At 41.7% G+C, this 13,618-nt stretch overlaps 1 long non-coding RNA gene across 1 annotated transcript; it reads left to right on the top strand.

The window, feature by feature from the left end:
- On the top strand, positions 1–3,747 carry LOC147153936 (uncharacterized). Its single transcript, XR_015087838.1, has 3 exons — positions 1–323; positions 3,008–3,072; positions 3,153–3,747. It is a non-coding gene; the product is annotated as an uncharacterized LOC147153936 (long non-coding RNA).
- The last annotated feature ends 9,871 nt before the right edge of the window (positions 3,748–13,618 follow it).

The raw sequence follows: 13,618 nt of genomic DNA, 5'->3' as shown, positions 1-13,618 counted from the left end.
GGGAGGGCGGTGCTTGGGCTTCCAAACTGCTATAGCAAGCCGCAGTGACTGCCAGTGCAGTCTATTGCATTATAACAAGCGCACCCACATAAATAAGCTCCAAATCAGAAGAAACGAAACTTTCCACATGGATTTTATAACAAGCAGCAAACAAACAATGAGAAAGAAAAGCTAAACAAAACAGGGCGGTTGGCAACTACTACCGTTTCAAATACGTTGCCGTGCTAAATATGCCACTAATCAACTAGTGTTGGTGGAATGAATGTCGTCGATTTGGAAAATGAAAGTAAAATGGGGGAAGATGTCAGAAACAAAAGTGAAAGGTAAGCTGCTCACGTGACTGCTGCTTCTGCCTTGCTAAACATTTCCCCAGTATTTCCAGGTAACGAAAATAAACAGATAGTTGAGCATGCTTTTCAGAATGTGTGTACTATAGCCTACTGAAGAGCAATATACTAGCATTCGATACAGCTAAAACACAATGTGACAGGTCCATAACTGTTATGTTGATACTCTTTTGTTTACATCCGTGAACTGACAGTGAATGAAAAAGTCACGAGACGTGCCTCTTCAACTAATTCAGTACCAGACTTTTTCAGACCCATTGTGAAATGTCATTGTCAAATATGTCATTGGGAGAGAATGAGTCATTAACACTGCTCAACAGCAACTTTTAGTCAGAGATAGCTTCATGTGTCCCTAAACCCTGAACGGATTTATTTTTGACTCTGACTTCAAACGGCTTTACTTTACTTGGACCTATCAATAAAAATGGAGCGACCAATTGAGCGAGAGCAATTAACAGCATCAGTAGTAGTAGTACATTTTTGTTGACATGCCAAATTTGTGGGTACAGATCGCTAAACTATGGGTTCAGATTACTAAACTGTCAAAACAAAGCTACATTAGCCACGTAAAAAATAAACATAGCATAATTCGCACAATGTTTATGAATAACCCTAAATTAATTTGAATTGAAAAATAAAGTTCAAAGGAGGCTCGATCTTATGACCTTGTCGTGTCAGGAGTCGTGCCGCAACTCCAACAGGTGTCCTTCGCGGCTGTGGAAATTGGCTTTCAGTTTAATTCACTGAGAAGTAGGAGTCCAAGATGCTGGCTGATCACACAAAGAGTTTTATTCAAAATCCGAGAACCCGACACAAGTGAGCAGTCAAAGTCAAAAGTCAAAGTCAAATTTATTTATACAGCCCTTAATCACAGGAAAGTCTCAAAGGAATTCACATATGCACCAGATCATATAGACGACATCCCCTGATCTTAACCCCCAGGAGGGCAAGGGAAAACTAAAAATAAAAAACATCTGGGGAAAAGTGAGAAACCTTGAGAAGGGACCACAGATGGGGAAATCCCCCTTCCAGGATGACCAGGCTGCAATGGATGCCGAGTGGGCAACATTGAACACAAATTATAGTACTATACAGTGTTTGTTAAAGTGATGTGAAAGTTAATCAAATGAAGTGCTGCAGGAGGATGACATCGGTGAAGTGAGCAGGGGCCCAATGGTCAATGTAGAAATCTTCATAGCAGGGCGGCAACTGATTCCAACGCACGATGATTCCAACGCACTATACAGCAGGTTTTATACAGGCTATGTGGGGCCAAACCCTGTTTTCTTATTGGTTAAGGCCAGTTACACCCTGGCGCCTACCAAATCTTAATAGTATCATAACAGGCGTTTTTACCCTTTTTATGGCAAACACAAAGGACTTCCGAACTTAATGGTATCTAATGTTTGTTTTATATCCCATCATGGTCAATTTTAATTTATATTGGTGGTCCTGTTGATTTTACTGAAAGTATAATAAAAGGCCCCAAACACTTTATTCTTTGATAATTTCAACTGAATTTACAGCAACCTGTCACCACCTTCAGTTCAACAGCTGACATGTTCACTCAAAACCAATTAATTCTGTCTGTCTGCATTCTTAGCTGGGGTGAACAGTAGCGATAAGATCAAACTTAAAGCTTCTCATGTTTCTAATGAAAGCTTATGAGCCTTCTTGGCGCTAAGTGTCATTTTCATGATAAATAACTGTTGCTTAAGTGGTTTTTACTGCTATTTTCAATTAATCATCTTTGGGACAGCCATTTTCGTATACACTTACAAATACTAGGCTAAAATACATGTCATTGTGCAACGCAGGGGAAGATCCAGCTGTTATCCCTTCAAGGACCCCAGTCTGCAGCAGCACAAGTCCATCACGCTAATAAGAAAAAAATGATTAATACTTACAGGGAAATAATTAAAACACAAATTCCTACTATTACGGATACGAATCGTTAATCACACTTGTGTCTTTTTGACAGCTAACTTACTCTATAGAGGAGTTAATTATGTAATGAGAATTGAATTAACAGCTACAATTGCCCACTACTTGGTGGGTGGAAGGATCAAAGAATGGAAGATGGAATGCAAGAAATAATTTTGAAGGTTGGCATGTGTGTCTATTATGTCTTGTATGATGCACCTTCCCTGAAATGTTTCATATTTCATATCAATATTGAGTTCGATATGATTCCTAGACTTTATGCATCACTAATGTGAATTCCTTTCGCCTCCCTTTTCCAGAAAATGTCACTTTGTTTTTGTGTCCTGATTCCTACTGCTCAGTATGGACAGAGGAGCGATATTATTTGTCCATTATTGTTATCCACCGATGAAAATCATAAGTGAATGAATGAATGAAAGGATGGAAGCGTTTTAAAAGGACGAGGACGAACGGGGTCGGAGGACGATGATTTTAGGACGGAGGGACGAGGACAGGTCGCGGATGGAGGACAGACCGGCAAAAAAGGGTATTAAAAAAAGCGTTTCCCAGCTCTGGGGAATATCAGTTAATGATGAAATTGTTGATTAATTACTGGATTGAAAAAGAAAAGCAATGTAAAGCACAGGACTATCGAACTAAAATGGAACATGATTGTGAGTGTGAACGTTTGTTTGTTTGTCTCTCTGTGCCCTGCTATTGGCTGGCAACCAATCCAGGGTGTACGCCGCCTACTGCCCAAAGACAGCTGCATGGAATAGGCTCCAGCATGCCCGCGACCCTTGTGAGGATAAGCGCTTTGGGTAATGGATGGATTGATGGATAATTTAATGTAATCGTTGTTTTTGTACTCTTCGCATACAGAGAACGGCCACCAGGGGGCAGCACTGCCTCACTTGCCTATACTCTACCTGCGTGTCCCTGCAACTACGCCTAAAAGAGAGGAGAAACGATTAAATTATTCAGGTTAGTAATTAAAACAAAGTCACTGCTTATAAGATGACAATGAATGAATCAATGAATGTTTATTTGAACATGAAGGGGGAAAAAAGGATAATTGCAATAACAATGTGGATAAAATAATGAAAAACAACAAAAGCAAAAATAGCCAAAGTGCACCTAACACAAGTATTCCACTTCCATGCTCAAAAGGAAGTGGGAAGAAAGACTTATTAAATGTCACGGTCCCACCCCTTCTCCATTTCTTCTTCATTTACATCTCTATGCTTTCATCCATGGTTAACGTAATACTAAAGATAATAGAAATACTTATAATGAACCTCTACATAGAGATCATATAACATAATTAATACTTAACAGATTTATGCTGTCATTATAAATCCACACAGACAAGATCCAAAACCCATCCGGAGCCAACAACAACAAAACACCAGTACCAAACAATAGTAAACATAAATATGTATCCAAGTAGACATCAGCAATACTCTTAAACACCTAGTGACTCTCTCTCACTCCTGTTCCCTCTGCATCCCATGAATACTCAACGTTTATATTTTATTTTAAACTGATTTATGTTTGTACATTGTTTGAAGCCCTCACATAGACTTCCATAATTTCACCCCACAAAATGAAGTACAGAATGACCATGACCTCATCCAGTGTCCTGGACTCTGGTCAGTGCACACTATTTTTAAACTACAGCTAGCTGAGTATAATAAAGAACATCACAATTGATAATGTAAAATATATATGTATATGTGTGAACTCTCCTCAGCAGCCCTATGGAACAGTACAGAATGTGGAGCGAATTGTAATCAAGTATCCATTTCACTTGAATTAATACTGAAATGCTTCTCGATAGTTGAGTATGTATATACTGTATCTGATATATGGCTTCCCCAAAATGTATGGGGTCACAGGCCAGTTTGTGTAAATGATTATGATGCCATTCATTGCAGATCAGAGTGGGTCCTATTTGTGGGGTTATTACATGATTGTATCCCATTCGCAAATATCAGATACTGAAGATTTTGTTGTATTAATGTGGCTTGTAAAGTGTAGTAAGTACAGTCATTTTTATCTTATTGCACATAACAGAGTACAGTGAGCCTTAATGACACATGAAATCCACAATTTTATACTTTTTGCAAGTAAAATGAAAGCGTCTGTCTCGTGCTCTGCACAGATGGGGGCACTGCAAGTACAAAATTGAAGTTTAATTACTAGGTAAAGATACACATAGAAAATGCTCTCAAGGATGCTATTATTCCCAAATGTCAATGAAGTGAATTTGAAAAACAGGTTTGCTCCATGTTGTAATATGTTCTCACTCTGACCACTAGAGGTTGCCACACGCCTTTTTGTTTTATTTGGTGTGCATTCAGCTATTGTAGAGCTGTCACACACCCCCCCCCCCCCCCCAAATCATTGTTTATTTTATGGCTTTGTTTGTGGGGCCAGGATGTGTGAACTGAAGACTGAGCCTCACAACAATTAGTGGCGTTTGTTTGTCATGTTCAGCGTTAACGGCGTGTGTCTGTGTGCGTGTCTGTGCCATGCCCGGTTGACATTGTTTGTCTTTGGCTAGCCCACGCTGAGAGCATCGTACTGTACTGTTTCCTTGTCATTGACACAGTGATGGTGTCACTGACTTGGCGCTCACAACCTCACATGAGCGCGAGTCACACCGCCGGCACTTGAACTCACTTCAATGCTTCCAACCCCAACTCAAAAAAGAAAAAAAAAAAAACATCCGTTCAGTGCACCCCAAAGACAGAATGCAGAGCGAAAAAGTCTTAAATGGCCGCAGCTGCTTTTCCATGGCAATTGGCTCTTTTAATGGAGGCACATTACGGGCCGGAGAGCAGGGTAATGACCGCTCTGGCCGTCGGAATGCCTTGATCTTATCAGCGTGGTGAGAGGGGATGCTCCCACTTTCTGATGCTCTACTAGACAGGCGGCTTGGGCCAGCGAGGTCACCCGGAACCCGCACCCCCCCTCGCACATGCACACACATGCAAAGACACAACCACGGTCATCCAAGCCGATTAAGGCGACTGCGTTCCGTTTTCACTTCAATTCCTGCACATTGTCGCATTAAAAGGGCGGCGAGGGCCGAAGACAGCAAGATTAGGGGAGAAACTTGAGAATCTGCTCGCGATCAACCTGCTGCACGTTTGCCACCCTCACCTACAACCATGTGCACTTGTATATGCAGAGCAATCCCATAAGTCCATTTGAATGCAGCAGCACTCATGTTCTGCTCTGTTTGTTTGAAATTTGTGATGAATCGACAGTTTTCCACAAACTCAAGCTTAGTCCTTATCCATCCTTACGTGGGCCCAACCCTAACATGTCCAGCACGTCCATGTTTGGATTTGACTTATTTCTCAACATGATTGCTCGTTGCCAGTGGAGCTTGGCTTGGTGTGTATATGCGTGTGCGTGTGCGCGTGTGTAGGCAGAGTGACAGAGACAGATAGGGTGTCTTGAGAGGGACAGATAGCCTTGCAACCAACCTCTACTCACTCATTGAGTCAGATAAAGAACAACACACATACACACACAAACATTCTCCTTTTCTGAACTGAACAATCACAGCATGGCTGGCGGTAAGGACTAAATGATGGATGGGCCAATATTTGAATTTGCACAGTCCTATTTTATATTTGTTGTATTTGACATTCATGCTCTCTTTTCGGGTAAAATTGATGAATCAGAAGTTGCTCATTAGTTACTTGGTATATATATATATATATATATATATGTGTGTGTGTGTGTGTGTGTGTGTGCGTGTGTGTGTGTGTGTATGTATGAAATGGTGAAAGTGTTGGTATCGTAAAGTATAAGCAGCACCAAACAAAATACATTTGAAATAATTCCCTGACAGCTCATGTATGATATTAATCAACATAGATGAAAACGAAGGACATTTTTGCTAAAATTAGTTGTAGTTAGTTTTATAAATGCAAGATGTAGTTTCAGTTAGCATTCAATGCATTTCATTTTTATATTATTTTGTTCACGGAATAGTGTATTCAATTTGAGTTTTTCTTATTTTGCTCATTTCCGTTAACTGTAATAACCTTGCCGGGCACCAGAGTCAAAACGTTTCTTCAAGCAAGAGTGTTATGCATGTCAAAGGCGTTATCGATTGACGGTCATATTTGGCCAAGGCAAACAAACAATGTTGACTGTGAAGAGATGCCAACCTAAACAATCAATGCCAGCACGTCATTGGCGATGCTCAAACTGTGTCTGAGTGAGGACAAATGTGCAAGTCATCATATTTCAAACATTAATTTGTCTGTTTGTCCCAAGGGCAGATGACCTCAAATATCCTTGCAGTCACTTTTAGGCCTAATAATGTCATCCACTTGTCAGGTGGAATTTGGATGGGCTTGATTCCGTTTTTGTTTCGCTTTTTAATACTTGTGATTCATACATTTAATTATACTTAATGTGGCCTTTTTTCAGAGAGCGACTGAGGATTTGCTTTGCAAATTCTCAGACAGGAAATATAAAATCCACCGGTAAATGTGTGCATGTGTGCGTGTTTGAATACAACTGTAATATCTCACCTTTGGCCTGAGCTATTTCAAACATCTCAGCCTGAAGCTTACGTGTTTTGAAATGAATAGTGTCGTTATCTTTAAATGAAGCACGTCAAGCCTACAAGTTGGACTGCTTGAAAAGTGTGACTGCTGGAGTGCTGAGTGCTGAGCAGCTGTTGCTGTGCACTTTCACTCTTGCTAAACACACGAGAGAGATTGTTTACGCTCCAACAAACGATCACAGGTCAAACACATGACGGCGAGAGCCAATGATACGAACGCCAGCATCATAATAAGCTGTTGCAAAACATTTTTGAGGCGCTACTAAAGCATCCTTGTGTTATGGCATCTATTTGAGCGTTTAGGGTTTATCTAAAGCACAGCGTAGCATGTGCGGAAACTCGCGTCGGCCTGCTTTTGCTCCTCCGTCCATGCAGTCCTCATAAAAAGCAACATTCGTGTATCAGTGACTGATTTATGATTTGACAGCATTCATATGTGGAAGAAAATGTTTGCACGCATGTACGCTTTGCATGCGAGCATCTGTGCTCCCCGTGTGCGTAATGTACACTCGGCGCTGTGCTGAAGCTGCTGCCGGCCCACGCAGTCTTGGCACGAGAGGCGTCTGAGCTGGATCAAAAGCTGTCAGGAGATGCTTCTGGTTACCGGAGACATGCGCAAAGACAAAAACTATGTCACTAGCAAAACAAGCACTCCTGTTGCCTGTTGGTGAATGCACTCGAAATGCAGTGACTGGTGACCCGGCCTACCGTGTTTTTTTGAGACACAAGCTGTGGTTCGGATGATTTTCTGCTTTGGCTTGCGAGCAAAAACTCTGAGCAGCAATTCGGCAGATTGTACACAAGCCTTCGAAAAAAAAAAAAAGAAAAAAAAAGAGGGTTCACGTTGTTCATTGCCACTCCCAGTTGAAGTTAGCTGTCAAACCAAACATCAAACAAATGGAACTATGTTGCGGAAACATTTCAACACAAAATTCGCCTTCAAGTCCACTAGCTTAATCCTAACACAAAATGGGAAATGTCATTGATGGGCTAACAAATTGCATCAGTGTTGTGGTGTTTTAATGAACCCTTTAAGCAACAGATATTTGAACACAGCCAGTGGAGCAACACATGTGGATTGGTAATATAAGAATGCTCGCAGGCATGTATTCATGATCCCTGCAATGAACGACTCAAGGAGCTACTGAGGAGCTGAGACTGTCTCCATGCATTATGGAACTACTTTATTAGACTGCCCCCAAGTGGCCGAGGTGCACACACCAGAAGGAGCAGCACAATGTCTATTGAATTGAAATTGCAAAAATTGCAGCAAGAACTGTTTCATTTCTTTGTCATTACTGTATGTCTTTGGAAAGTACAATGTAAAATGCTCTTACTTATTCAAAACACATTAATGACATTTTCGTTGTTGTTTTTTCTTTGGTTTAGTGGCTTTTCTATTAATTTCAGTAAGGAGAGATAATTTGAGATACAAGTGTTTTGAGCTGGTCGCCTAACAAATTCAGCTCATATCTCAGGGCAAGACTGGTTATGGACCAAATGAGTGTGCCATTGCTTCTCCAGGAAGTGAAAACTTTGCAGGGTGTCTGTGGAAATGTTGCCCCTTTTTGTAAAAGAACATCTGTGAGGCTGATGTTGCCTTACAATCTCTAATCTAGTTTTAAAAAGTTGTGGGCTGGAATGCGTTAGATTTGGAATGTTTGATTAGGTGCAAATAAATCAATATAGAAAAATGGACTCGTCAGGGCGGCATGGTGACTGATCTGTGGAGATCCAGTAAAGGTTTTTGCCATTGCTCTGTGGTCACTTGTATTATTTTGTTGAATGTTCTTTGGCCAAATTCGGTTCAAAGTAATCTTGTATATCGAGCATGCCTGCGCTGTTTAACATCTTGTCATTAAAAAAATGAGAATCTCTGAATAAAACAAAGGAAGTGATTAAAATAGATTATTTTCTTAGCCCTCACATATTGGTCAAGCAAAGGAATGAATGAATGAAATAATGAATGAATGACTAACTAGACAGACATTGTTCCATAAGATTACGACGCATATTCAAGTTGTACACTTCCCAGTAGTGTGGAATCAAATCTGAAATGCGGTTTCAGATTTGGATGGTTTGCTTTGCAGTGTTAAAGCTGTCAGAAAAGCTCCAGACACTTGATTGAATTATCGTCAAAATGTAAACAAGTTCCCCCTCAGTGGCAAAAGGGGCAGTCGAATTTCCGTCTCTTGTTTTTGTTCCGCCAGCACTTTATTGTAAAAGTGAAATGATGTCGTTCCTATGTCAGCTCTGTGTAAATGTTTTGTGCACGGTATTCCTCCGTTTCATGCTGAGCGCTTGCTCTGTTTACTTCTGTTTACTGAGAGACTGAGGCTACTGTACTGTGTCCTCGCTTGCTGCCTCGCTGCTGGAGGAAGAGCTACAAGCAGTCACTTGATGAGAAGAGGCGTCCATGTAATTGTCTGTTTTCTCTGACTTGTTTTTTTGTGGGAGGGTTAGACGGATAGACGGATTAAAAATGTAGCAGTAGTTGGTCGCAGTTTATAGTCGGAAATGCTAACGGAAGCCCGTTTAAAATCATAGGTGGACCGGCCCATAGTCGGGTACTATTTTTTCCGGCCGGACAAAATGGCGGATAAACGGACGGCCAAAGGGTACCCCGGGCTGTAGGCGGAAGGCGATAAATGAACCGTGAATTTTTAGTAAAATGCCCAACTCTGATGACTACATTTACATGCCATCGATATTCAGGTTAAGGTCAAATTTCCGTTTTACAAAAACATTTGGGATAACCCCTTTGCAGAGAGTTACTCCCGTATACATGCTAATTGTGATCAATTGGAATATCATTATCTAATCCAAGACACACCGACAACCTCGCTCCAATTGTCCTGCTATTCAGCGTGTCAGAGTTTTGCGGTGTGTGCTGTCCTCTGCTTGTGTATTTCCGGTGTGTTGTGCACAAGATGCCGTGGAAACAAGTCGATTTTCAAGAGCAGCCTCGCGGGGCACCTGTTGTATTTTGAGCTTCCGAGCCTTGTTTTTCAGTTGTTGGACAAGTCTAACAGAGCCCCCACTTTGTCTAGTTATACCGGCATTGCTAAGCTATCTATCCACGTCACTCAGGTAGCCACAGTATCAGCATCCGCATTTGTCAGCTGGTTTCACTCACTGGTATCTACGTGTGTGAGACCTACACAATTTGACCCTGACCCCCTGTTTCCCACACCTCCGTCCGTCTCTCCTTGTATGTCAGCTCCAACACCCTGATTCTTTGGTATGTTGGTGGAATTTCGACTATTTTTCCAGGTCACTGTTGTTTGTACCTTGCGAGGTGTGTCTGTAAATTCCCACACAAGGAGAGAGATAAACACACTCACACAGTGACGTATGTATACAATCCTTGTCGCATCACAACCCATCCCGCTCCAGGCCAAACAATTATTCGACTCCGGCTCAGCATCTTTGTCCTAGTTGTACTTTCCAGAAAAAGTAGGGTATTATTGCACAACCACCATGTATTCCACTAGACATTTTCGCTAAATATCATGCAAATTTTAGAAATCAGCCAAAGAATTTCTAATTCTATATCGCAGAAAACGCCCCACGGCCGTGTATCGATCTTTCTCGCATCCATTAAATAGTTCTTGTCTTTTGAATGTGTCCAGCCCGTACAGCCGTTGGTTGGTGGGTGTCTCACTAGAGAGGCAGCTGTGTTGGGACACATTGCTTTTGACATAAATTACAGTGCATGCCTTCCTCAGCATGCCTGAGCCAAGTTTATTGATTTAGCCACTGCTTGTCAAAGCCACTGGCTCTGTGTTTTTTGAGAAGATCCGGAAAAAGGAAGAAAAAAATATTTCACGTACACATTGGCTTTGCATTGTTACGCTCCTAAATGGAAGCAGATTTAAGTACCCTCACCTCGCCAACTCATTCTGTCCTGAATTCTGACTCTCGCCATCACCAGTCCCTTGTGAACTACTTTCAAACCTGACACAAATATCCACATGTTTTCACCACCATGAATTATTACATTTTAACTGCCTGTTATGTTAATTTCTCTGCTCTGTTTCACCTGGACTCTTGACTTTCCACCTTGCGAGGTCGTATTTTTAAGAAGTGGCTACTTTTGCCTGCTATATCTGCAACGCTAAAAATCATAAACGTTACTCTGGCATGAAAGAAACGTTTTGTTTTTTTTAATAAAATGAAAAAAAGAAAACGAGGACGCCGATCGCACCAACTAGCGGGTGTCGCTGGAAATAACACAATTCAATCTGGTTCTTCTGTAGTTGCTTCAGGTCTTTCCGGTGCACTGCTGTTAATATAACACCTGCATAGTGGCGAACGCTGCAACTGCAGTTAAAATACGTTTCTGCCGCAGAGGGACATTCATCGCTCAATCAACACAGCTGGAGCTTTACACTGTGTTGAGCGATATCAATCGCTCCGGGTGGGGGCGAGCACCAAATTAGCTGGAGGCAGCCACCACACAATTTTGAATGCAGGAAAACCCCTGGTAGTCTATAAATAATGTTTAGAATGATGTTCCTGGTATCTGGGGGAGCCATCCACTTGGGGGTTACTGACCCCAGGGCCCACATCACTAGTGGCACCATTGTGTACTGCATTTACCCTCCACGTTTCCTGTAGTTCTTCCTTCAGCCTTTGGTATTTCTTCAGCTTCTAGTGTTCCTTTTTTCAGATTTTGCTGTCATTCGGGATTGCTACACCTATCACTACTGCCGTCTTCTAATGTTATTCACCACCACTATGTTAGGTTGGTTGGCTATCACCAGTTCGTGAGTCTGGATTTGGGAGTCCCACAGGATCTTGGCCTGGTTGTTCCCAACCACCTTCTGATTTGTCTGCCATCTTGATTCTGGCATCTCTAGTCCATATTTGGTACTGATGTTCTGGTACACTATTCCTGCTACCTGGTTATGCCGCTCCATGTATGCCTTGCCTGCCAGCATCCTACACCGTGCTGTGATATGCTGCACCTTCTCTGGGGCTTCTTTGCACAGCGTGCACCTGTGATCCTGTCTGATGTGATAGACCCCGGACTCTTATGATCTTGTGTTTAGGGCCTGTTCGAGTGATGCCATGATTAGTGCCTCCGTGCTGTCTTTCACTCCAGCCTATTCCAGACACTATTATGTTTTCTCGTTGTCAGCCACTTATTCAGTGTGACAGTGCCATGCAAGGGCTTGTCTTTCCATGACAGTCCATCTGGCTCCTTCTCCTTACTGGGATTCTATTGCTTAAGGCATTCACTAAGCAGATCGTTGCTAGGAGCCATCATCTTGATGTATTTTTGAAAGTCTGTTGTTTCCTCCTGCATAGTGCCCATGATGCTCACTGGTTCATGGCCCCCCTCTTTTCACTTTGTGGACTGCCTCAGGTTACTGGATTTGAGGCGACACCAAGTAGTTTGCCTCGCCCACCTGGGCGGTATCTCCTTCAAGCTTGGGTCCTCTACCAGAGGCCTGGGAGTTTGAGGGTTCTACGCAGGAATCAAATCTTCACTTTGACGTTACAGCCCTAGTAAAAGTCTGAATTACTGTAAATATTTGTATGGGAAAACAATTCTATTCATAAACATAAAACAATCAAATTAAAACTGTAAGTACGGCTGTATATTGTGCACCGGTTTGAAAGCTCAAAATCTTGGGAACATTGTAAATTGCGGACCCCCTGTATTTTCTCAGCCATAGTTAGCTACTGTGCTATCACCAAGCGACAATTTAGAAAGGCTTATGAATGTAGGTAGGTTGGCATTGGACAGGTGATAGGTGGAGCTCCTGGCTTGCATGTATGTGCACGCAAATATATGGGTAAAACATATCGCATGTCTGAGGACCACCCCAAGGTGAAGGTCATTGGGGGCCTGTTGGTGGGCTTGCTGACTGGATTTCCTCCAAGACAGGGTGGTATTTGAAGCAGGTACCCAGCGGGAACTGGAGGGAGATGTTTGGGGTGGGATGTGGCAGGTTGGCCTGGTAATGATGATGAATTGTTGAAAACAAGTTTCTTTCTTCAACAAAGTAAGATTAGGATCTACTGATAAACATCCCCCCGGGCCTTTTGGGAACCCTATACACTTCTTTCTCTCAATCTCTTCCATCAGTATGACTTGTCTTCCGTATTCACACCTCGTTGAGCAAGTCGTCAGAGATCCCACAGTCTGGTTAGGCTGGATTTACACTATATGATTCGAGTGACAAAATTCAGATTTTTTTCACTCCCTAGCGGCGCACTATAAGAAGAAAATAATGAGAAAACTTGGGGGAAAAAACATGAAATCAGTTTGGAATTAAATCTCTTCCAAATGTGGTTATATTTGCCAATGCAAAAGCACTGTAGACAGGAAAAATCAGCTTTATCGATTAGGGATCGACAATTATCGTCCAGGCCGATTATCGGCTCCGATATTCAGTATTTTGACAAATATCAGCATCGGCTTTTTTTTAAAAATCTGATGGCCGATAATAAATCAATTAAGAATTTTGTTAACTTCAAGGAACTATTTACTGACCCTAGGAACACTCTGAACTTTGGGTTTTTGTTTGAAATCAAACCAAAGATAAGTGAAATTTTAACATTTCCGTCAATTTGAAATTTTGGAAGACTTTATTTACTGTAGAAACTTATATGGAGCAATTGTTTAAGTTTTCATTTAACTTTTGAAGACATGCTGATGACCCTGGGAGCTCACTTTTTGATAGAATGCTCCAACAAATAATAATAATAGTTTATGATAATAATAATAATAATAATAATAATA

Source organism: Filicampus tigris, chromosome 1 (genome assembly GCF_054856515.1).
Source record: "Filicampus tigris isolate MCC_2025a chromosome 1, RoL_Ftig_1.0, whole genome shotgun sequence".
Classification (NCBI taxonomy): domain Eukaryota; kingdom Metazoa; phylum Chordata; class Actinopteri; order Syngnathiformes; family Syngnathidae; genus Filicampus; species Filicampus tigris.
The sequence above is the reverse complement of the archived record's forward strand: the minus strand, read 5'-3'. Positions and strand labels throughout refer to the sequence as shown.